This window comes from Phaseolus vulgaris, chromosome 2 (assembly GCF_051622355.1).
Source record: "Phaseolus vulgaris cultivar YP4 chromosome 2, ASM5162235v1, whole genome shotgun sequence".
Classification (NCBI taxonomy): domain Eukaryota; kingdom Viridiplantae; phylum Streptophyta; class Magnoliopsida; order Fabales; family Fabaceae; genus Phaseolus; species Phaseolus vulgaris.
Genome location: NC_143499.1, coordinates 12,234,122 through 12,260,337, shown reverse-complemented (window position 1 = coordinate 12,260,337; position 26,216 = coordinate 12,234,122). Strand labels below are relative to the sequence as shown.

The 26,216-nt window shown below is 38.7% G+C and overlaps 1 long non-coding RNA gene across 1 annotated transcript; it reads right to left on the bottom strand.

Annotated features, from left to right (window-relative positions):
- On the bottom strand, window positions 1-24,715 carry LOC150028999 (uncharacterized). Its single transcript, XR_016519058.1, has 3 exons — window positions 24,599-24,715; window positions 24,355-24,429; window positions 1-315 (listed from the first exon to the last, which is right to left on the bottom strand). It is a non-coding gene; the product is annotated as an uncharacterized LOC150028999 (long non-coding RNA).
- Window positions 24,716-26,216: the final 1,501 nt, after the last annotated feature.

The following is a 26,216-nucleotide window of genomic DNA, read 5'->3' as shown; positions in this document are numbered from 1 at the left end:
GTTGTTGTACGTGAGACTGCGCAAGTTGCATCATCTAGAAGCTTATGACTAACTTTTCTTTCAAAAATTTTGTGGAATGAAAATTATACACAATAATTTAATACAAAAAGCTAGCTTAAAACGCAAGTAAACCTTAACGTGTAAAATATTTCCTTGGACCACAAATAATGGAATAAAAAAGATTTCTTTTCTTTCATATATACCTAACCTTAGGAAATGGACTTCTCCGACATGTTCCATATCCACTGCCTCGATTTTTTTGTGTAAGCTGGAAACCACTACCAGCTTTCCATTCTCATTCCCAGCTATTTATATCTGCATGATTTGCCCACATGTACATATATTAAGAATAAAAAACCGCATCTCCTACTTTCTTCAAGTTTCATAATTAATATAAAAATAAAATCCAAACTCATCTTTATAATTTGCTTGTTCATTATTCGGTTCGGTACTTGTGGGGTCAATAAATAATTTTATTAGCTTAAGGATAATAGTTTAATATATATATACTACAATAAAATTATTAATTAATTTTATTATTAATAAAATTTATAAATTATTTTTTAAACTAATATTTGGTTATAACTATTAAGATTTGAATTATCAATTATTTTAGATTATAAAGTTGATAACTAATTATATATCAATTTAGACACTATTTATTAATAATAGAAACTATTTTATATACTAATAATTTTATTAGTTTTTAATGTAATATTTAATTTAATCAATATAAAAATTAATTATTTTTTAAAAAATTAATTTTTATTTAATAATTCTTTTGTAGTAACTTCATTACTCAAAAAATGTTCTACAAAAGTAATCTTTTTAATGAGTTTAATATGGGAAAAATTATTGAAAAGCAAAATAAAATGTAAGATATTATTAAGGATTAAAAGCAAAAATAATAATACATGCAAAAGGTATCCACTTGACAACAAATAATTTTTAATAGAACAAAAATAGAAATAATTTTTTTACTGAGGATCAAAACTACAAATGTTAATATATATATATATATATATATATATATGTGTGTGTGTGTGTGTATAAATAAGTTTCATATATAATATAATGAATTGGGTAGTTCTAATGTATTTGTTCTGAGGATACCAGTCGATTTATGCTCCCGTATAATCAGGATCTAGCTGGTTAAAGAGGATTCCCTCATCCCCCACCACTTGGAGATCAACCTTGCAAAAATGGCCAAACAATGCTTGAACTCTTGGTTTCAGGGATGAATACAGAAACTATATAAGAGTAAGATATAAGTGAACAAATTTTAACCTACAATTATAATAAAATTAAATACAAAGACTTTAAACTTGTTTGTGTAAAATATTACATACAAACATAAATAACTACATTCAAATACATTTTTGAATAACATCTGCTTATAGTATCTCCAATAATGCAAATTATGGCGGAACTTAACTCACGTTTAGTGGATCTTATACTTTTAGATAAGATTTAAGAATTTTAAGGTAGGAGGGTGGGATAACGAAGAGTGGACGTGGAGGTTGAGTTGGAGGAGAGTCAGGTTCTGATGGGAAGAGGAACAAGTAGACGATCTCATGAGGATGATTTCTAGAGTCAGCTTGAATAAGGAGGTCCAGAACGTCCAGAAGTGGGGAGTTGATGCTTCGGGTAGTTTCTCTGTTAGGTCAGCTTATTGTTGTCTCACAAATCATGGATGCAGTTCTCACGATTCCATTTGTAAACAATTATGTCAATCTAAAGCTTTCCCAAATGTTTTGACAAAACTGCATGGAGGGTCCTTTTGGATAGAGTACTCGCTAGAACTTGCCTGTCCAGAAGAGGGGTGGTCAACCCCTTGTTATGCGTGATGTGTCAGCTTTTGGACGAATCATCACAACATCTGTTTATAGAACGTGTTAGTGCTCAACGAGTGTGGAATCTTTGTTTCAGATGGATCGGGATTAGGTTCGTCCAACATAAAGATGTGAAGCACACTTTGAGAGTTTTGTATTGCAACGTGTATCCGTCAAACAGAATCTGGTTTGGAAAGGTATTTAGGCGTCTGTGGTACAATGTATCTAGGATCAGAGAAATCAGGTTATCTTCAGGCAAGGGGTAGTAGATGTGGAAGAGATCTTCCAAATGGCCCAATTAAAATCTTGGCTTTGGTTGAAACATAGGGCTAGATCCTTCGACTATTCCTTCTTTAACTGGCACTTGAACCCTATTCTCTGCTTAAAAAGTTATGTGTGAGGGGTAGGGATACCTATTGTGTTCTTAGTAGGTGTTTTGACGGTGAAGTTCTCTCCCCTGTTTGTTTGTTGTAGCCGGTGCAATGACCTTTATCAACAAGGAGCGTCGTGCACTTTGTCATGTTTATGGCTATTGGCTAAGGCCTGTTCTTGAGATTGATACCAGGTTTGGCAATGTTATCAGAGGGGTAGTCTACAAGGAAGCGCAGGAGCCTGCCTTTGAGTTGAGTGCAAGCCTTTGTTTGTTGGTTGGTGTTGCGAACCCAAACCCACAAATATTAAGGTATCAACTACAACTCTTCTTCTGTGGGTACTCCTTTTAAGTATTTGGGGTTTCCTATAGGGGATGCCATAAGAGGGGTGAATTTTGGGATGAGGTGGTCAACAGAGTAAAAAGCAGACTAGGTAAATGGATGGGTAGATACATTTCAATGGCAGGGAGAATTTGTTTGATTAAGTCTGTTTTATCGTCTATACCTTTGTTCTACCTTTCCCTTTTCAAGATTTCGTCTAAGGTGTTAATGAAGATTGTGAGTTTACAAAGGAATTTTATGTGGGATTGGGGGGCAGATGGGAGGAAGATTGCTTGGGTTGCTTGGGATAAGGTTTGTAACTCCAAGGATGTAGGTGGGCTAGGCATTATTAACATTAGAAGTTTTATCCTTGCTTTATTGGGAAAATGGATTTAGCGTCTGGACTCGGATAAGGGAGGGTTCTGGAGGGAAGTGATCGAATCCAAGTACGGTGGATGGAGAGGCCTGAAGGAACTTCATAATGATAACAACAAAGTTTCTTTATGGTAGAGAGATCTGATGAAGGTATGGAGTTCAAAGGTATGGGGAAGGAAGTTTGAAGATCGTGTTAATTGGGAGGTTGGAAATGGGAAAGACGTGTTGTTTTGGTCAGATAATTGGGTAACAACTAGAGATTTGAGAAGTAGATTCCCAAGGTTATTCTCTTTATCCGTTCTTAAGGAAACAAACATATGTGAATGTGGATCAAGGATTAACGGAATTTAGGAGTGGAATTTAAGGTGGAGAAGGGGTTTGTTTGCTTGGGAGGAGGATCTAGAAAGACAGATCTTAGAGACGATTTCTAATAGGAGGATAGAGTCGGAGATAGGGGATAAATGGGTTTGGAAGGATAGAGAGACAATAGGATTTTCAGTCAAGTTTGCTTACTGTTTATTAATGGGAGAAGGAGGAGAGAAAAATTCGAGATTTTACAATTCTTTATGGCAGATTAAAGCGTTGCCTTCAGCTCATGTCACAACTTGGAGGGTGATTGAAAACAGGGTAGCCACAAAGGTAAATCTGGAGAGACGAGGGATTCAAATTGAGAATAATATTTGCAACTTATACAGGCTATCAGAGAAGTCAACAAATCATCTTTTCTTCGGGTGTAGGGTTGTTTGGAGAGTTTGGAACCTATGTTATGACTGGTTAGGATTGAATTCAGTTGATCTTCTTGTTCCCGGGTCACATTTTGAACATTTCAAGTTGTTGGATGCACCTAATTCAGTTAATCTTATTATGGGTAATATTTGGATAGCTTTGGTCAGCGAGATTTGGAGACACAAAAATAATTGTTTGTTTAAAGGAGGAGTGGTTGATCATACCGAAGTATTTTCTCTGGCCCAGGTCAAGGTTTGGTCCTGGATCAACTCTAAGATACCATCGGTGAGTTTCTCATTCTCTAAATGGTATCTAGAACCCCTGGTATGTATGTACTCGATTTAATAATGATGCAATATTTTGTCTTTTGTTCAGTTTTAGTGTTGGGAAAGGAAGTAAAGGATTAATTTGTGGGTTTTAGATAAGAAGGGGGAAAGGAAATTTTATCTTTTGTTCTCTGTATGAGGGTTGGACCACCCCTTAAGTGGGCCAATTTATCTTAATTGCTTATTGCCGATAAAAAAAACCTTAGTATGCAGCTAATTGGTGCAGTAGTAGGGAGTAAAATGGCTATGTTTAGTGGAGCATAGTAGGTCTTCTCTACTGTGGCAGCTCCTTATGGGGCACCAGGACTTGTCATGGTTACCCTGATGCGTTTTGTGGTAGCAGGAGTAATTTGTGTGGTGTTTATAGCGTTTGCTTTTGTTGTATTTGTGTTTGGATGCTGGGCTTGTGTGAACATAGTTGTTGATGCAGGTTTTAAATGTTCTCTTTGTTGTAGGAGTGTATAGAGACATAGATGTTGTGTTGCCCTCTTCTGTTGTCTTTAGTTTTTGTATATGGGTTGAGACACCCCTGAAGTGTCCCCTTTATTCAAACAGATTTGTGTGACATTGCTAATGCCCAACCATCTATCACAATTATACCATACTCGACACTCAAAAAACAGATGTGTAATAGTTTCTAACTGAATTTTACACATTGAGCTTAAGATATCAACCTAGTTTATTCCTTCCTACTCAAGTTACCATCTATCAAATTAATAGGCTTTTGGAGAGCTTATTAGTTGATGCAACTTCGGAGCCTAATGGAAGAAAAGGAAATGATGCTCTGTGTTCTTTTAGTGTTATATATTTTTTCTATTTTATATGTGATATTTTTTTCTGGTATGGTTTAAGTAGTTGTTTGAAATACCTGTGGATCTTAATAGGGACTTTCTTTTGTATAAGGGTTATAACACTCCTCAAGTATTATTTTTTAATTTAATTTATTTTTTGTTGATAAAAAAAAATATTTAATAGCAACCTTACCTTTAAGAATTTGCTAAGAAAAATGTTTTGCACTCGACAATATTTTAGTTCTCTACATGTATGAAAAAGTTGCCATCCTTCATCCCAACCCATCCATTTTTGTAGTATCGTATGTTGATTGAACTGAGTATTCCTTGTTTTTACTAAATTTTTCAAACCCTTTTATTTGCTTGGTCCTACATAGTTGAACTTTTTCTAGGTCTTCCATAAGTTTATGAACCAATGATTTTTCTCACTCAAATCATCCTCTTCTCCATACAATTTGCCATCTCCACATATCATTCTCGAGAAATCCATCCCATAGACTTTTATAGCTTTTTGTAAAGTGTTTCCATACCCTTTACGCATACTATCCTTTATTATCATCTCTCATGACCATTTATCTTTCCAAAAATTTATTTCTTCCTCATTTCCTATACCCCCAACCTATGTGCTAACTAAACCAGTCTTCATCGCTATTTTTACCTATTTCTTTAATATCCTTTCACCACTTTTATTCCTTCATTTTATTTCTTTCACCCACATTTCTTCCTATATATTATTTGTTAATAATAGTAAAAAAAATATTCATAATAATATTAATAATAACAATAAAAACATTTTTTTCATTAAATTAATATTATTATTTAATAATAATAATAATAATATTGATATTAATAATATTCACTACAAGAAAACATGATTTTAACGATGGTTTATTTTTTCATTATTTATGGTTAAAATCTTTATTAAGTCATTTATCCAAGGTTGCAGTTTCCCCCGCTAAACCATTCTTGGGAAACGTGTTTCCCAAAGTTTTTTTAAATCTCAAGAAAAGTATTTTAGAACCTCTGTTAAATACCATGGGTTTAAGAACCTCTGTAAAATACCATGAGTTTTAAAACCTCCATTAAATACCATGGTTTCCGTAAAATACCATAATTTTCAAAATTTCCATAAAATGACTTGCTGTCTGAAATAATTTTCAACCCCATTTTTCACCATCTCTAACGATTCTCCTGACTTCTCTCTTCAACCGTAGACACACTACTCTCCAGCATAGGCTCAATGACAATCACAATTCAACCACACTTATGTCTATTATATATAAGGAAAAGAAACACTAAATAAGGCACTATCTTCTTCTTACTCCAATATTGCTTTATCTATAACCTTACTACCCCAACTTTGGTCACAAGCCATCATTACCTAGTTCAGCAACAATTGGTGTTTATCATTGTTTTATATATCCTAAATAATTGCATTATTTGTCAGATGTGGGGTTCAAAGTCATGTGTGTTCTTGACTACGAGGGCTTCAGAGATTGCAAAAACATATTGCGAGGAGAAATAAATTTTATTACTTCTCACTTTCAGAGTGAATTAATCATTGGATGCATTTTAAAATAAAGGCCTTAATTAAAAATATTTCAAAAATATGAGAATTATATATTAATAATTATGACTAAAACTAAAATTGTACATAAAATATACGTATATCAAAAGTTAAAACAAAATAATCAGGTTTTTTTAAGTATGACCTCGTAACAAAGAAACTTATATAAACCAACTACCATCAATGATAAGAAATAAACAAATCCTATTGAAATACTTATTATCCAATGTTATTTTACTGAGTTTTTAGGATAAATTTTGAAACTTTTAGAAAATTTATTTGTAACCTAAAGTTACACTTTCAAAATTTTAGAGAATTTAATTATAAAATATATTAAAATATGTAGTTTTTAATTATTTTTTATAAATAGATTTAATTATATTTATTTATTGAAGTTTGAAAAATCTGGAGTGTTTTATTGAGGTTATACAATAAATCTTTGGAATTTAACGAAGGTTAACAAAACCTGCGTTATTTTGTTGAGGTTTTTAAAATAAACCTTTGAAACTTAACAAAGGTTAAAAAGACTTCCGTTAATTTGCTGAGGTTGTAGAATAAACCTTTGGAACTTACTGAAAGTTAAAAAAACCTCCGTTATTTTGCTGAGGTTTTAGAATAAATCTTTGAAATTTAACGAAGGTTAATAAAACCTCTGTTATTTTGTTGAGATTTTAAAATAAACCTTTGAAATTTAACGAAGGTTAAAAAACCCTCCATTACTTTTATGAGATTTTAAAATAAATCTTTGAAATTTAACGAAAGTTTAAAGAACCTCTCTTATTTTGCTGAGGTTTTAGAATAACCTTTGAAAATTAATGAGATTAAAATAACCTTCGTTACTTAAATCAATTTCTAGGGTTATAATAACATTCACTAAATAACCTCACTAGCACAAAATGTATAAACAACGACTATTTATCTAATGCGGTTTTAGGGTTAGCCGCTGTCATTCAAAACGCGGTGGCATTTTTGAAATTAATTTTATTTACGAATGCGGTTATCTGTAATAGCCGCATTCTTAAATCATTTTTTACCCTAATTTTGAAACTCACCACTTACGCTTTCATACTTTCTTCCTTTTTGGCATTTCACATTTTCTCTTTGTTTTTGCTCTGGTGTTCCTCTCTTCTGTGACTTTCATTGTGTTCTCGTACCAATGTAAGTTTGTTTTGATTCGCTCTCTTTTTTCTTCACCAATGGTTTATAAATTTTCTTTGTTTCATTTATTTGTTTGTTTTCTTGCATTGGCAAATAGTTCTCTGACGCTTCGTTTTCTCTTTTGTTTATGCTCTCGTGCTTCCTCTCGTTTTCTACGAGCCTTCATTGTCTTCTTTGTGTCATTGTAAGTTTTTTTCGAGTTCTCTTTCTTCTTCACCATTGATTTATATTTATTTTTTCGTTTCTCTCATCTATTTGTTTTCTTGTATTGACGAAGGTCACCAGCTTCATTGTCTGCTTCTTGGATTTTTGTTATGTCGTATTTGCTCCGTTGTTGTTGCTGTCACTGCTATTGCTACCTTAGGGTTTAGGGTTTTAATTTTAAAAAAAAAAAAAAATTAAATAAGAATGCGGCTATTTACCATAGCCGCATTTATAAATTGCATTTACGAATGCGGCTAAATAGCCGCACTTGTAAATCTTCGATTTAAGAATGCGTGTTGATCAAGTGCGGCTATATAACCGCCCTTGTAAATGTAAAATAGCCGCACTCGTTTGCCTTGTCTGCACTAGTGCCTCCGTTAAAACACTTTTTCCTTATACTGATTATTATCAATATTTTTTAATAAAAATTAGTAAGAATGGTAATAATAGCAATAATAATATTAGTAATATTATTTTAGTTATGCTATTAGTATTAATAATAATATTGTTAATAATTGTAAAAATATTATTCATAATAATATTAATAATAATAAAAATATTATTATAATTATTAGTTTTTATTATTAATAATATTAATAATACAAATAGTATTAATGATATATAACATTAATAATATCAATATTAATAATTTTAATATTATTATTCTTAATGATGTTATTCTTATTACTATTAATAATAATAAAAATAATATTTGTAATCTTATTAATAATTATAATGATAATAATATTATTATTATTAATATTAATATTTTTATTTTTAATAACATAATTAACATTCATTAACGACCCATACATTCATTAACGCTCAAACCAATGTCAGTGAAGCTAATTTGTCATTAAGGATTAGGTAATACATCCATAAGTGTGATCCATTCCACTAAGCATGCCCAATAAGGTAAGCCCATTAAAATAATATAAATAGCACACATCCCAAGGAGAAAGGTGCGTCATTTATTACTGTGCACCTACCCGAATACCGATCACCCGCTTTACTGACTTGAGCGTTGGAGTGCCTTCCGCAGGTATCCCCCATTCGGTGTTCACCCAAGACCGAGAGCAGAAGGAGAAGCACGAAGAAGAGAAGGACCCCAGTCAAACACCCAGTAACCTGCCCCCCGAAGGAGGAAGACGAAGACTTCAATAGTTCTCTGGGTCCCATCTCCCTAGAAGGAACAATTGGCGCCCACCGTGGGACCGAGAGAAACTAGCTGAAGAAAGAAAGTAGATGGTCTCACCAGAAGTATGGAGAGAATGATTGAAGCCGACTAGACGATGTTGTTGATGTCTCTCTAGAGAGAGATGATCGAGATGAAGAGAAAGACCGAGGAGACTGCTCAGAAGAACGAGCAGGAGTTGTAGGTTCTCCGCAAGGAGAACGAAGACATGAAAAAGAAGCTGGGGGAGGACCTTCTGTTATACCGACCAACGTTGTCGGCAAGTCCTACACCTCCCCCCCCCCCCCACCAACCTAGATACGACCGAGGGGACGAGAGACAGACTCCTTCCCCGGGCGACCGAGATGGGCGACTAGTCATGCCTAGTCAGGTTCACCCGGACGACCGTGACAGCCGACTCGACCCGCCGACATACTTTTACCAACACCATCATTGAAGTTCCATTGTCTGACAAGTGGAAGGGTTTCAACCGAGACCGATATGACGGATCGACCGATCCCGACGAGCATATGGACGCTTACACCACCCATATGAGTCTCTACACCTCAGACGATGTAGTTTTGTTCTGAGTATTTCCCACATCGCTGAAGGGAGCAACCCTTAGCTGGTTTATCAAGCTCCCACCCAACTCCATTGACAACTTTGCCACCCTCGTGACAAAGTTTGAGACCCAGTTTGCCACCAGTAGGCCACATCACTTGACCTCCATCGCCCTGGTAGGCATCCGCCAAGAGAAGGGAGAGTCGCTGAGAACATTTGTTGATAGGTTCAACAAAGTGGCAATGAGCATCCGGAACCTGAGCTCGGACGTTGCCATGCATCACATGCTGACAGCCCTACGTCTAGGGCCATTTGCTGACAACCTGTGCATGCAGTCGGTCGACAACCTGAACGAGCTAAGGAGAAGAGCTGCTAAGTACATGCAGTTGAAAGAACTCAGAGAGTTCCACAACCAGGCCCGTGCAGAGTGGAGAGAAGAACAAGGAGGAGAAAGACCGCCAAGGCTGGCCGAGTCAAAAGAAAGACCGACGCAGAGACAACCGGGATCGACCAATCCGATTTTCGAGATACACATCCCTGACGACCGAGAAGGGAAAGATTCTGGACGAGGCTCTCAACGCTGAGTTGATCCCTCCTCCGAGGAAAGTGGCCATCCCAAACAATGCCGACCGAAGGAAGCAGTGTTGGTACCATATAAACAGTAGGCACTCGACTGAGGAATGTCAGACTCTGAAGGATAAGATCGAGGAACTTATCCAGGCTAGGCACCTCCGCCAATTCGTCAGGAACGGCCGAGACCCACCCCGTCGAGCGAACTCCCTAGGTGAACAAGGTCACCTCAACGCGGTCGAAATGACCGAGATCATAGAGACGACCGAAAGCCTAGGAGGGACGATCCTCCCCACAGGGATGACCCTCCCAGGGAGGTCGATAGAAGAGATAACCGAGAGGTTATCAACACCATAGCTTGTGGCTTTGCCGGGGGAGGAAGCACCAACAACGCCCGAAAAAAACACATGCGGGCGGTGCACCAGGTGAACGTGGTGGCATTCTGACCAAGGATGCCACCCATCACCTTCACGGACGAGGACTTCAAGGGCGTGGATTATCGCCAACAGGACGACCCAATGATAATATCGGTCAATATAGACCGGTTCACCATTTGGAAGACCCTTGTGGACCAAGGAAGTTCAGTAGACATCCTCTACTAGAAAACATTCAAGTCCATGACGATAGTCGAGATCGAGATGATGCCTTACGACGATCATGTAATAGGGTTCTCGGGTGAGAGGGTAGGTAGCAAGGCCTACATTGAGCTCTACACCACCTTCGGCGAGGGGAAGAATACCAAGACTATAAAAATTCGGCATCTCCAATACCTCGTACAACATCCTCCTTGATCGGCCATCCATCAACCGGCTAATGGCCATTGTATCAACCCCTCACTTGGCAATGAAGTTCCCTTAAAAGACGGGAGACATTCTTATGGTCCAAGTAGACCAAAAGGAGGCACGAGAGTGCTATGCCGAAAGCCTCCGGGTGGAGCCCTTAAGGAACAACATCTCCCCCAAGAGAAAGTCCTTCCGAAGGACCGCTCACCCAGGGAGGCCCGACCGATGTCAGTCGAGTCGACCATCGTGTTGATAGACCTAGACCCTCGGGCAACTGAGGACAGACTAGAAGCACGAGAGGAGCTAAGGAGGGTACCCCTCTTGGACGAAGAACACAACATCGTTATAGGGACGACCATGGCAGCTACCGAGGCTGAGATCATGCACGTCGCGCTAAAGAAAAATATGGACATGTTCGCATGGACACCGACCAACATGCTGGGAGTGAGCTCGGACATCATCACCCATCGATTGTCGATATTTAGAGAAGCCTGACCGATCTCCCAGAAGAAGAGGGATCTGGGCGATGAAAACCGCCAAGCAGCAAAGGCGGAGGCCGATAAGCTCTTGACGGTCGGGTTCATACGGGAGGCCCGATACACGACTTGGCTAGCAAACGTCATCATGGTCACCAAGCCGAACAGCAACTGGAGGATGTGCGTTGACTACAAAAACCTCAACAGCGCTTGTTCAAAAGATACCTATCCCCTCCCAAATATCGACCACCTGGTGGATTGGGCGGCCGACCATAAAATTCTGAGCTTCCTGAACGTTTTCTCTAGTTATAACCAGATAAGCATGCACCCCAAGGACAAGAAGAAGACGACCTTCATGACGGTCAATGCCAACTACTACTACGAGGTCATGTCGTTCGGCCTCAAGAACGCGGGGGCGACCTACCAACGCCTCATGGACAAAATCTTCAAAGGCTTAATCAGTCGGCTAGTAGAGGTATATGTGGACGACATAGTCATAAAGTCTGACTCTTTCGAACAACATCTGAAGGACCTCGACGAGGTGTTCAAGGTCCTCAGGGGGGTCAATATGAAGCTCAACCCCAAGAAGTGTACATTCGGGGTTGAGAGAGGGAAGTTTATGGGCTTCATGCTCACCCACTGAGGGATAGAGGAGAACCTCGACAAATGTCAAGCTATACTTGGCATGAGAAGTTCGAAGAACATCAAGGAGATATAACAACTCCTAGGGCGCCTGATCGCCCTCTCCAAGTTTGTCCCCCGTCTAGTCGAGAAGACGAGATCGATGGTCCAGCTGCTTCGGAAGGCCACTGAGTTCAGCTAGGATGACAGATGTAAGGAAATCTTCAAACAGTTCAAAGAGTTCCTGGCATCCCCAGCTGTCATCCAAAAGCCGAGACCCGACCACCCAATCCTAGTGTATCTGGCGGTCTCGGAGGAAGCAGTCAGTGCTGCTTTGGTGTAGGAGACCGAGCGCGAGGAACGACCGGTAAACTTCGTCAACCGAACCCTCCACGCGGCCAAGACAAGATACCAGATGATCGATAAGGTGGCTCTCTCCCTAGTTGTCAATAATTGTAAGGACCGACTATCCCATTTTTAAAATTTTATCTAAGTCGGACCTTGCGGGGAAAATGATAGGCTGGTCGGTCGAATTGTCCGAGTTCGACACACGCTATGAACTGAGGGACGCCATCAAATCTCAATGCCTGGTCGACATCTCGGCTGAGCTGACACCACTGCCCACCCTCTCGGGCGGGTGGACGCTCTATGTGGACGGCTCGTCAAACAAAACGACCTGTGGAGCAGGAGTCGTTTTAGAAGGGTCGGGAGACCTCCTTCTGGACCAAACACTTCGGTTTGGATTCCGGGCGACCAACAACCAGACAGAGTACGAGGCCTTGCTCGCTGGGTTGAACCTAGCCTACGACATGAGAGCACATGAGGTTACATGCAAAAGTGAATTCCACGTGATGGTCGGTCAGGTAAATGGAGAATTCGAGGTGAAGGAACCTCTACTGCAACGATACTACCACGTGACCAAAAACAGTATTGCTCGGTTCAACAAGGCACCCATGGAACACATACCGAGGGAGGAAAACAAAAGGGCCGACATATTGTCTAAGCTGTTGGTCACTAATAAAAAGAGCCACCAGAGATCAATCATACAGATATGGTTGAGGCACCCCAGTGTGACTGAGACCGAATGTCTTGCAATAGACGAGGCCGAGGCCGAGGCCGAGACCGATAACTGGATGACACCCGTCATCCAATACCTGAAGGATGGCACATGCAAGCGAGAGTAAGAAAAAGCAATGAAACAACAATGTGTCCGGTACACCATGATCAACGAAGACTTGTACCGAAGAGGATACTCGACCCCCTACTGAAGTGCATCACCAACAAACGGGTCGAGTACATTCTGGCCGAGATCCACGAGAGAGTCTGTGGAATTCACTCTAGGGCGAGGACGATGGCCGCTAAGGTCCTGCGAGCCGGCTACTACTAGTCGACCGTCCAGGGTGACTGTATCGAGTACGTGAAAAAATGTGCAAAGTGCCAGGAGTTCGGCCCTCTACATTAAACAAGGCCGGAAGAGCTACACAGTATTACCTCCCCATGGTCGTTCGCCATCTGGGAGATGGACATTATCGGCCCCTTTGCGCCAGGAAAAGGGCAGACCAAATTCCTCATGGTGGGAGTCGACTACTTCACTAAATGGATCGAGGCCGAACCCCTTGCATCCATCTCGGCCAAAAATGTGCAAAATCTCGTATGGAAGAGCATTGTTTGCCGATTCGGCGTCCCACACACAATAATAAATGATAATGGCTGACAGTTTATTGACCGAGGCCTGCAGTCCTTTTATGACGATCTGGGCATCAAATCTGTTACAGCCTCGATAGAACACCCAAAAACCAACAGGCAGACCGAGGCCGCCAACAAGGTCATACTCAATGAGTTAAAAAAGCGTCTGGACAAGGAAAAAGGCCGATAGACCGAGGAACTAATAAAAGTACTTTGGACGTACAGATGCACCCCCAGCTTGACATATGGAGTCGAGGCCATGATCCCGATCGAGGTGGCTGAGCCCACCAAACAAAGACAGATGTTCGACCTCATCCTAAACGAGGAAAGTCTAGCGGTCAACCTCGATTTGGTAAGTGAGTTTCGTGATAAAAGCAGAATTTAGGAGGCCGCTTGCCAAATCCGGGCGTCAAGGCGGTATAACACAAAAGTCCGACCGAAGAGCTTCTAGAAGGGCAACCTCATCTGGAGGATGCGCAACGATATGAGGAAAAATGAAGGGAAGTTCTCGTCCAACTGGGAGGGACCCTTCCGAGTCCGAGAAGTCGCAAAGGGGGGAGCTTATCACTTAGAGTGGCTTTCGGGCAAAATTGTACCGAGAACGTGGAATTCCACGCACCTCAAGTTTTATTACAGCTGAACTTTATAAAGTTATGCACTCTTTCCTCACCCTACCAGGGAGGTTTTGACGAGGTGTTTTCATCAAAGTACTAGCACTGTTCTCTTACAACCTCTCGGCTCGGTCTGGATGAAGCCCTAACCGGCATACCCTGCCGAGACCGATCAACCAGGTTTGGTATGTATGAAGCCTTAATCGGCATACCCTGCCAACACCTCACACTCGACTCGGTCTGGATGAAGCCCTAACCGGCATTACCCTGCCAACACCTCTCTCTCGGCTCGGCCTGGTCGAAGCCTCAACCGGCACACCCCTACCGAGACCGATCGATACACACCCAAGTTAACATTGTAACTCGGCACAAACAAACTCACACATTAATGGTTGACCGCCCATTTAACTTGTTCGATTAAGCATTCACAATTAATGGCCGACCGCCCATCTTAACTTGTTCGATCAAGCAATCACAATTAATGACCTACTGCCTATTTAACTTGTTCGATTAAGCATTCACAATTATTGACCGATCGCTCATCTTAACTTGTTCGATCAAGCAATCACAATTAATGGCCGACCGCCCATCTTAACTTGTTCGATCAAGCAATCACAATTAATGGTCGACCGCCCATTTAACTTGTTCGATTAAGCATTCACAATTAATGGTCGACCGCCTATCTTAACTTGTTCGATTAAGCAATCATAATTAATGGTCGACCGCCCATTTTAACTTGTTCGATTAAGCATTCACAATTAATGGTCGACCGCCCAAACAAATAAAGACCGACACTTTTAACTTGCAAATTATTTCCTCAAAAGCAAAAAAGACCGATTGAAAGGAAATTGGGCGATAGATTAAAAACTGCAAAAGGAGGAAGTCCACCCCGCCCTCAGAGGAAACAAAAAGATAACAAGAAAAGGCTACAACCCGACCAAGAGCGAACCTAGTCTTGAACTTTGATGCACTCGCCCTCCTCAGCCTCGGTCGGCCCAACCTCTTGTGCCGCCAAGGCACCCATCTTGGGGCTTGGCACTAGCTAACCCTGCTGAACCTCACAATCCATGTTGAATTCATCAGTGGCCGACGACCCCCCATAAAGTACATGGGCTTGACGCACGGCTCGGTCGAAGCATTGCTTCAGCAAATCCTCCGACTCCTCGTAGTTTTGGTCGAGCTCAGCCTCGACTTGGTCCCTTACAGTTTGGAGGGTGGCTAACTCAGGGGCCGAGGGCAAGAGCTTCTCATCTCTTTCCTCGACCATATTCTTCAGCTCGGCAATCTCAGTTGCCGCCCTCAGTGCCTCGACCTCCCCCGCTGCCAAACGCTGCCTCGTCTCAACAGCGTCCTGCTGAGCCAACTCCCTCTCGGTCCCCTCCCGAGCAATCCTGGCCAATAACTCATTGTTAGTAGCCAAAGACTGCTTCAAGTCTTCATTGGACTTGACCAGCTGATGCTCCAACCGAGACACATCCTCAGCATGACGGTCTCGAACTTGAATTCCGTGCTCGATGAGGACGATCGAGCGACACATCAACTCCAAGCCGCTCATCAACAAGTCTAAGGGGAGACACCTCAGATCGACTCCCGAGTCTCCTTGGGAGGGCCATGCGAACTTGGCACATGAATTGAAGGCCACCCCAGAAGATCGAGGGGCGATGACGAAGCTTTAGCACCGGCCTCAGTAGGCCCGACCACTCGCTTTAAGCACCAGGGAGAGGGAGAGCCCGCCTTAACGACCTCCCGACGAGGCGGCGGTGCTGGCAGAGAGCCAGGGGAACGAGTGGTGGTGACAACGTTATCACCATCCCTCGACCTCTTCTTGGACTTGTTGGAAGGGTCGGCCGAGCCCTTATTAGCACCCGATCCTTTTTTTGGAGGAAGGACGTCGATGCTCCAACGTCCCTTGCTATCGGCCGCCCTTTGTCGATAATTATCCAGCACGCTAACATCGGTCGGCTTGTCTTGAACCATAACAGCTGCAAAAGCAAAAAAAACAAGTGTTAAAAGACGGGAACAAAAATACCGATCGACATAAAAACAAAGACCCATACCCCTAACGGCCACCCATCGTGCCGTCTCGGCATAAGCACCAATCAGCATCCCGGGGAGTGCATCGAAGAGGGAAAAAATCTCCACCTCCTCGACACTCCCCGTAGGCCTCGACCACACCTTAAAATCCTGAGGATTGTCAGTCCAGTACAATGGGAACCGAGATCGACCGGCCTCATAAAAAAAGAAGGTCGTCGCCTCTGCCCGAACGATAACTTTAACGAACCTCTCCTTGAACCTCTTGTATGAGACTGCAAAGGAGTCAAACAAAACACTCCCTGGCCGACCGACCAAGGAGAGCCAAGAGGTAGGTATGGCGGGGTGAGAGGCATAATAAGAAAGAAAAGAGGAGGGAGTGAGACGAAGGCGCAAAACATCGCACAACAAGCGAAAGGCCTGGAGGGACGCCCAAGTATTTGGATGGATCTGGGTGGGAGCCACGTTGAGCACCCGAAGAACGCTCATGGTGAATTTATCAAAAGGAAGGGAGACATGTAGGTCCGAGAAGACACAAATGTACATGTAGAAGAAAGGGGGACCGGTTCCCGATCGCACCAAGCACACACTCTCGGCGGGCTCACAAGGAAAAACACTAAAGTAATGAGAATGCCCGCCCGCCTTTAGAACCGGGTACTTGGCCAAAAACTTGGTCAAAGATACCTCGGTCTTATAGGTGGACAAGATCTCAACCACCTTAGGGTCCACCCAGCTAAGGTCCACGAGAGGAATGGCTGTCGGGGGAGAGTCCGACCGATCAACAGCATTGGCCGGATCATCCCCCCTAACTACCTCTATCAGGGGTGGCGCCTCAGCCACCTCGACCGACAAGGAGTCAGTGGTAGAAGAAGAAGAAGAAGTTGAAGAAGAAGAGGAAGAAGAAGAAGGTCCAAGAGGAAGAGAGGGGCGACCGAGGGGAGAGGAAGGGTTGTGAAAATTGGACAAGACTGAGTCTAATAAAGGAGGGCGAGAAGTCACTCAGATCTCAGAGCTATGGATGAGAGAACGTTCAGCTATCAGACAAACTCACAAATGAAAAGCACAACGTCTCGGCACTATTGAGACTGCTATTTATAGGAGCTAGCGACCTCTGAATTTGAAACGTCGGATCCATCTCAACTGTTAGATCTTCTCGATCCAACGGTCCACAACGCTTCCCACCCGAAAAACCCCTCATTAATGCCAATCACGTTACGTCACCTAAGGTCACGTCACGCCGCTTGAGGTCACATCACACCTCGGGGAACGAGACAACCAAACGACCAGGGAGACCGACCGACACCCACTATTACAGACTCATCGAACATGACCTCCCTCGAGCCTGGGGGGCAAGTGTATTGGTATGAGCGAGACCGACATTCGGTCTCCTTGACCGAGACCCGACCTAACTGACTGAGACTTGGTCTACCTGACCGAGACCAGAGAAACTTGGTCGAGACGAGGGAAATCGCCACGATCGGCATACATCCATTAACGCTCAAACCAAGGTCAGTGAAGCTAATCTGTCATTAAGGATTAGGTAATACATCCATAAGTGTGATTCATCCCACTAAGCAGGATCAATAAGGTAAGCCCATTAAAATAATATAAATAGCACACATCCCAAGGAGAAAAGTACGTCATTTATTATTGTGCACCTACCCGAATACCGATCACCCGCTTTACTGACTTGAGCGTCGGAGTGCCTCCCGCAGGTACCCTCCATTTAGTGTTCACCCAAAACCGAGAACCGAAGGAGAAGCACGAAGACGAGAAGTACCCCAATCAAACACCCAACAACCTGCCCGACCGAAGAAGGTGTTGAACCTTGTGATGTTCAATGTTTTGAAGAATCCAAATCCTTTGAAGGATGTTGAAGCCTCTGCTTTGCTTGTTGTTGTTGTGCTGGTTTAAGCTTTGTTCTGGGGTAGTTTATATGTTGTAATCCACCCTTGTATTAAATCTCAAGCAATTAGCATCTCAATCTTTATGAAAGTAAAATGTTTTCAGCTTTTTCTGACATTTTCTGTGCAGAGCAGAGTCAAGTTCTCTCTCTCTGAAAATCAGGTACCCTTTAATGAAATTAAATTCATATTGATTCTCTTACTGCTACAAAATCCAATGCAGAATTCTTCCACAAGAACAACCAATTGCAACATCTCTTCCACCATCTCTTGCAAAAAAATCTGTGAAGTGTGCTCTCCTTTGTTTTCGTCTCTGCTGTCATGGAATCAACCCCTCCCACCTCCAAGAGAGTCAAAACCAGGGCTGTAAGATCTGGAGGAAGGCTAGAAGGCTGGTTTTCTGGAGACAATGATCTCATTGAGAAGTATAGATATGAGACAAGCATCAAGAAGATAAACAACCCCAAGGTTGTATGCTTTGATTGGCTGAAAAGTCAAAAGCTTGATAATGTGAGAAAACTGCTTAAGGATCAATCTCTAAGAAAGTTCCCAGAGATGAAGGGAAACATTTATCCAGATTTAGTGAGGGTATTCTACACCAACTTGAAGTTTGAGGGAAACAATCTTGTTTCTCATGTCAAAGGTGTGGAAATGGAGATAACTCATGAAGTTTGGGCTGCTGTTGTTGGGCTTAAGTTCTCAGGTCTGAGAATCAACAAGGGAAACCTTGGTGTGGTGCAGGATTTTAACAAAATCCAATTCTACAAAAGTTGCTTGAAGAATAATCAATCTCAAGTTAGTACATGCTCGGTTGGAGGTTTGAAGCTCGATGAGAGGTTGCTTGCTCTCATTGTAACTTGGATTCTAACTCCAAGGGGGAGTAACCACTCTGTGCTAACTGAAGAAGATCTGGTTTATATCTTCTGCATCACCAAGAAAATCAAGATCAATTGGATTCATATAATCAAAGAACACATGCAAAAATCCATGAGGTTAGGTGATTATCATTATCCCTATTCTGTTTTAATATCTAAGTTTCTACACTTTTTTGAAGTTAATCTTGAAGATGAAACTTCTGAGTTGGTCAAATCAACTCAAGAGTTGAACAATGGATCACTCAGCAAGATGGGCTTTACAAAAGTAGGTGGAAAATGGATAAGTAAGGATTGTGATCATGGTGCCTCATCTAGTAGTGCTGCAAATCTTGAACAAGATGAACCTGCTGATATGGATGTTCAACATGAAGATCCAACTGAAGTTTTTCAAGATGCAGGACCTAGTGCTGCTGATGGACATCAAGGAGAAAGAATGCCAACCATGTCGTCTTTTGAAAGAATCATGATGAATAGGCTTGATAGCTTTGCTGAAAATCAAAGGAGCCTCCATGATCTCTGTGTTAGTAATTTCCAAAGGATTGACACCAGGTTTGACAACATGGATGCAAGGTTTATGACTCTGGATGAACAGATTGAAGCTGTCCAGAATCAAATCTTTGATCTTCAGTTTGCTGATGAAGAAGAATGAAGGAAAAACAACCGATTGGTCATCGAAACAATCGATTGTTTTTAGCAATCCTTTTCTGGTTTTAAAATTTCTTTCCTTCTGCTGTTGTTGTTTTATTCTGATGTAATGAAAACAATATCTTGTTTTATCTCTTATCTTTGACTATTTGTGAAGACAAATAGGGGGAGATATATGCTGTGTTTTGAGTTTGTTTTAAGTTTCTGTTTTAAAGTTGATAAAACTGTTTGGAATATGTAATATGTTTCTGATATTAGATGTTTTAATCTTTAAACTGTTTATCTGTATGCTAACAGAATATCAGAAGTTCAATGTATTGCTCAAAGTTTTTCTACAAGAATTGCTTCAGATTTAATCAGGTACAACACAAGCATCAGGGATTTGTCTTCATCAAATAGGGGGAGATTGTTGAACCTTGTGATGTTCAATGTTTTGAAGAAGCCAAATCCTTTGAAGGATGTTGAAGCCTCTGCTTTGCTTGTTGTTGTTGTGCTGATTTAAGCTTTGTTCTGGGGTAGTTTACATGTTGTAATCCACCCTTGTATTAAATCTCAAGCAATTAGCATCTCAATCTTTATGAAAGTAAAATGTTTTTTAAACTAAGTTGAAACAACCGATTGTTTTGTCAAAACAACCGATTGTTTATACTTAGGTGTTTTGAGAAAGATTGAAAACTGTTTTTGAAAGGTTGAAACTGTTAAGTACCAAAACAACCGATTGATTCGAGGAAACAACCGATTGTTTGTTTTGGCACCATAACAGAAAAACTGTTTTATGTTTGACTGAGCTTTAAATGCTTTAACTGAATACGCTTCAGTCATTAAATGCTTCGACCAATCTTTTAATGCAATTTAAGAGTTTGTTAAGATCTGATAACAAACTACATCTTTGAATATATTAAGAAAAACAGATTTGAGAATTAAGAATCAATCTTTTTGACAAAGTTTTTCTAAAGAGTTTTTCAAAGTGCTGAGATTGCTTAAGAGTTTGTGATTGATCAAGGTGCTGGAATAGGATTCTACTTGTATTGATTTCAGATATTCATCTGTAACAAGTGTAATCTTTGTAATATGTTGAACAATTCGTTTCTGTGTTTGCTGAGATTGGCTGTGTGTTCTTGAGGTGTTCAAGATCAGCAATCTTAGTGTTGGCCAAGGAGAGTGTGTTTCTTGAGGTGTTCAAGGTCATTCTCTTGGTTGTTGTGTAAGTGATCAAGTGGTGATTGCTTAGTGGATATCCTCAGGGTTTCTGAGAAGACTGGATGTAGCTCTGGTTTGGAGTGAACCAGTATAAACAACTGTGTACAATCTCTCTATCTCTATCTCTTTAAATTCAATTTATTTGTTGTTTGCTGGTATAAACAACCGATTGTTTCGCTAAAACAACCGATTGTTTTTCTTGTACTACAGCTTTTGCTTGCTGTTTTGGCTAACTGAATTGCTGAATCAATTGGTTTCTGAGATAAATTCATTCTAGTTTTGAAAAGTTTGTGAAAACCCTTTTAAACAATTCACCCCCCTCTAGTTTAAATCCATCTTTTCTAACAGAAGGAAGACGAAGACTTCAATTGTTCTATAGGTCGCATCTCCCTAACACAAACAATTAATATTATTAATATGATTTACAAATACAAATATATGTAAGTAATATTTAGGGATATAATCTATAGATAATATTTTTTTTAATATGATTAATATTATTCACATATATATATAAGTCCTTAGGTAAATTACATACTTATATGAATCCATAAATAACTTTATCTACTATTCTATATCCGAAATTCATATTAATATTAATAATTTAAATAATAATATGAGTAATAATATTAATATGAATAATAATATTAATAATACTACGAATAATAATATTAATATTATTAATGATATGAATAATAATAATAAAATATATTTTAAATTAATTTTTATATTGATTAATTTAAAATATAAAGTAGTTAGTAACTAAAATATTGGTAACTAATATTAAAATTAGGGATGGCAAAGCGGTGCGGGCCGGCCCGCGGCCCGCAGGTAAAAAACGCGGGGCGGGATGACCTTTTCAACCCGCTAACCTGCATTAGCCCGCAACCCACGCGGGCCAGTTGCGAGGCGGGGCGGGCTGGCCCGCAAACCCGCAAGAAAAAAATATTGACACTTAGTAGCAGCAGGGCAACCTAAACTGGGTCATGCCAATTAAATCAATTTCAAACACGATAAAGGAGCAAGACAAGACACCAGTTAGAGAAGGAGAAGTAAGCAGAGGGTATTTTAGAAGTTACCCATGACCAAACCATCAATTGAGCCAAAAGTTATCTTATTTTTATTGTATTATTTTTATGAAAAATTAATTAATTAATTGTCATTGTTTTAATATATGCAGATGACGGGGAAGATTATAATTATGAAAAAATGGATGAAGGTTCTACTAAGGTGGCATCCAATGTTATTGAAATGGAAGAATGTCAATAATGTTTATGTTTAATGTTTTTGAATTAATGTTTATGTTTAATGTTTTGGAATTAGGTATTTTTAATGTTTTGGAAGTGGAAGAATAGTGATATTTGATATTTATCTTAATGTTTTGATGTTTGACTATATTTGAAAAGGAAGGAAAAAAAATTAGGTTTGATAATAACAAATATATAGGTTTAATTTGACAATTTTTTAATAACAAAATGTAAAAAAATAAATATTTAATTTAAAAAAAAAGAACGCGGGCTGGCCCGCAAACCTGCGGACCAGCTCTTATGCGGGGCGGGACGGGAATTCTAGCCCGCAATAACTTTGCGGGGCGGGCCAAGCGCGGGGCGGGTTGGCCCGCTTTGCCATCCCTAATTAAAATATTGCTAACTAATAAATATATATATATATATATAAAATAAATAAAGATACATACTTCTACTTTTATTTATTTTGTACAAATTATTTACTCATGGGATAGTAACTTAAATTTGTATAGGCTCATTGGCTATACATGCTCTTTTGATCACATACATTTTTTGTTTGACTTAAATTTATTGAAAATGAAATATATATTTTGGTGTTATGCATACAAAAATATAATTCTCAACACTTTTCTACTTGAAAACAAGCAAAACTTTGTGTAAATGGTTATAATTCTTGAATTGATGAAGATTCATTGAAATAATTTGAGGAATTAAATAAACTATTTAAGGAAATTTAGACAAATAGTAGAAACTGTATATATACTAGAAAATGTGAAAAATTGTTTTCGTAGCCATTGCACAGTGGTGTTGACGGAAAAACCACTTGCAACTTACTCAAGTTCAATAGCTGTTTCCAGTTTCAAGGGAGCCCAACAATAGAAGCAACTAAGTGATATGTTAAATGCTTGGCTGTTTTCTTCCTGCACCCTAACAAATGTCTACCTCCACCATATCATTTTTGAAGAAGATTATTTTACCTATTTTAAAAATACTTTCAGATTGCTTTTTTCAGAATATTTTTGGAACATATTTTTCAGAACATATTTTATCAATTTCGAATTTACCAATTCAAAAATAAAAAAAAATATGTTTCGAAAAGGATATTTAAGAATTATTTTTTATTTTTCAGATTTTTTATTCTGGAAAAACCCTTTGTTTATGAAACCCCTATTCTGAAAACATTTTTACTTATGAAATTCCTATTCCAGAATCACCGGAAATTGTGAAAAGATAATTTCGATATTCCACAAAATGTAGGGGTGGAGGAAGAAACTCCCAAATGCTTTTGGTCCAACAATAGATTGATTGTGTTAGGTGATAACTAAACTCCTATAATAATGTGTTTTGCAACCATTTTGAAATTTGTATGACTTTCCACATCTATTTCTACATCACAAATTGAAGATCTACAAGAACTAAAAGCTTTAGAACACTCTTGCACACTAAGGACAAAAATAATAATAATAATAATAATAATAATAATAATAATAATAATAATAATAATAATATATTAAATGCTTTTAGTATCATGAAAATAAACTATTTCAACCTATAGCTTTAGATTTACTTAAACATAACTTCAGCAGAATTGAGATTATTTAATTTTCATGAAGATGTAAAGGTTGTATGCTTTGTCATAGAATCTAAAAAATATTAGGGTGATTAGAAGATTGCAAATATTTTTTTTATTGATAAAGATATAAATATATTATATGGAGAGTACCTAACTTAATCCAACTTATATAAAAAGTCAATATCAGATGATTACTAATTATATAAATTTTAAAAAAATACACATAGGTTATGAACAGTGACATACGTTTCTATATGAAACCAAAACAGTTTATACCTGAGCAGCAATGTTGCCCTATACAAAATTAGTCTCCTTTCCTAATCACTACAAATTGGTATCCTTGTCATCTACAAAGCTTGTAGTTAATATTTCCTATCAATTATATTTATTCAAATAATAGAAATTATGTTTATATATATATATATAAAAAGGTAGTTTACTCTTTATGTTATTATCATATTTATATATTTTTATTTTTATTGTACCTTGTATCTTAAGACTCTATTAGAGTTAATATAAAAAAGTTCTATTTATCTTCAGTTTCTTGTGTCTTCGTCCTTTGTTTTTCATTGTCATTATGATGTCTAGAGTTCAATATATTTGATTTTATAGAACAATTTTAAAAGTTTCTTGTTATTAAATTTTACATCACAGAGACAACTAATTTTAGTTTTCTACATGTTGAATATATCAGAAAGTGAAATAAAGGGGTAAATCAGTATCGAACCTGCAGTAACAAATACTCTTGCCCATCAATACTTGGCTATCTGAATTGCAAAATCCCACTAGAACTTCCATGAATCTGAGAGTGAGATATAATAAATTAAAGTTAACATAATAAGTTAGGAAATTAGAGTCATCATACATCCTTTTGGTAAGATTCAGTGAAAATGCTTGCGTGTTAATAATAATAACAATAATAATAACAATAATAATAATAATAATTTAGAATACAGAGTATGATGAAATACCAACAGGTTTTCCCCTTGAGATAAAGGACTCCTCATGAAAACAGTAGACCACACAGTGCATGCGACCACAAGAAAACTACCTGCATCCATGAGGGAAACACCTGGTGGAATTGGAAGCACTTGTGTCTCCGGTACAGGGCAAAGACAATAACACAATCACTATAGTCATACACAATAGATTTCACAAATGAAGAATCACAATAGATTTGAAAAATTAGGAACAATGCAGCACTAGATTTTGAACCTGAACAAACGATGGCAGAGAAGGTGGCGATGGCGAACATTGAAGGTTAGGTTTCCGGTGTACGAGACTGATCAGACGCGTGAAGGCAAGAGTGTAACGCGTGAATTGTAACTGTTACAGTTTGTGTTTTGTGAGGACGAAAGTGAAGAACCTAGCGCGAGAGTGAAGGCAAGAGTGAAGAGAGGCAGGGTTTCGTGAGTGTGTAGTGAAGAGAGGTTTCATGAGTGTTTTGCAAAGAGAGGGGGAAGAGTGGTAGGGCGTCGTGAGAGAGAGGGCAATTGTTTTGCAGAGAGAGGGAGGGAAGAGAGATTTCGTGTGAGTGTTTATGAAAAGTGTTAAGAGTTAAGAGTGTATTCAGTTTCCAAGAGTCAAAGAAAGTTTAAAAAAAAATTGTAAATAAAGAGGAATGGTGTATGGAGGGAAGGGGAATGCGGAGTTTTTATTCTGAAGGAAGGCAGTTCAAAATGAAACATTTTGAAGGATAATTGTGACAGTTAGTAAGACGTCATATTATACGAAAACTTGTGAAAGTTATTAATAACCGCCATATTAAACCACTACTTTATACATGGTTTTTTGTAGTGTGTTTCTATTAAGCTAATGGAAAGAAGCCTGAAATTCGATATCATGGAAACTGAAATAATTTGAATAAAATAGAACAATGATTGAACAAAACTAACAATTTTAAGAACGTGACAAAATATTTGAGGCAATGATGAATTTTTTGTTCAAAATTATCAAGGTCAATTGCCTCTTGAGTTGACAATGTTCAATCCTTCATCTATAATATTTTAAAAAGTTATAAATAACTAGTTTTATTTTCCAAATTTACATTTCTAATTATGATACATGTTTATATTGTAGGTTTCTGATGAAGGAAGTGTGTCAACTAATAGAACAAATTTTGGACATCAAGAGGAGCATATGTGATAGCCGAAGAATATAATGTAATGTGAAAATTATTTGTCCTATTTTGTGCTTTTTGAACAATATGTTAGGTTTTCATTTGTAGTACTTCATACTAGTATTCTTCTTTTACTACTTCCTCCTAGTTTTTAACTCATATTTTGTGTCTGAGTTTGAATTTCAATGTGTATACTTAATATATTTTGGTATAATATATATGTATAACTCATCAATTGATGATTGTCATATCCATTTATTTGTTTTATTTATTGAAAAAATATTTTTATCAAACAATAGATGTAAACAATTGTAGTTGCAAAAACACATGAATGTTTAAATGAGTTAAAAGTAACAAAAGTTCATAATTCTGAAACCTATGTTATTTTACAGAGACTTTGAAACCCATAGTATTTTACAGAGATTTTCAAACTTATAGTATTTTACAGAGACTTTGAAACTCATGTTATT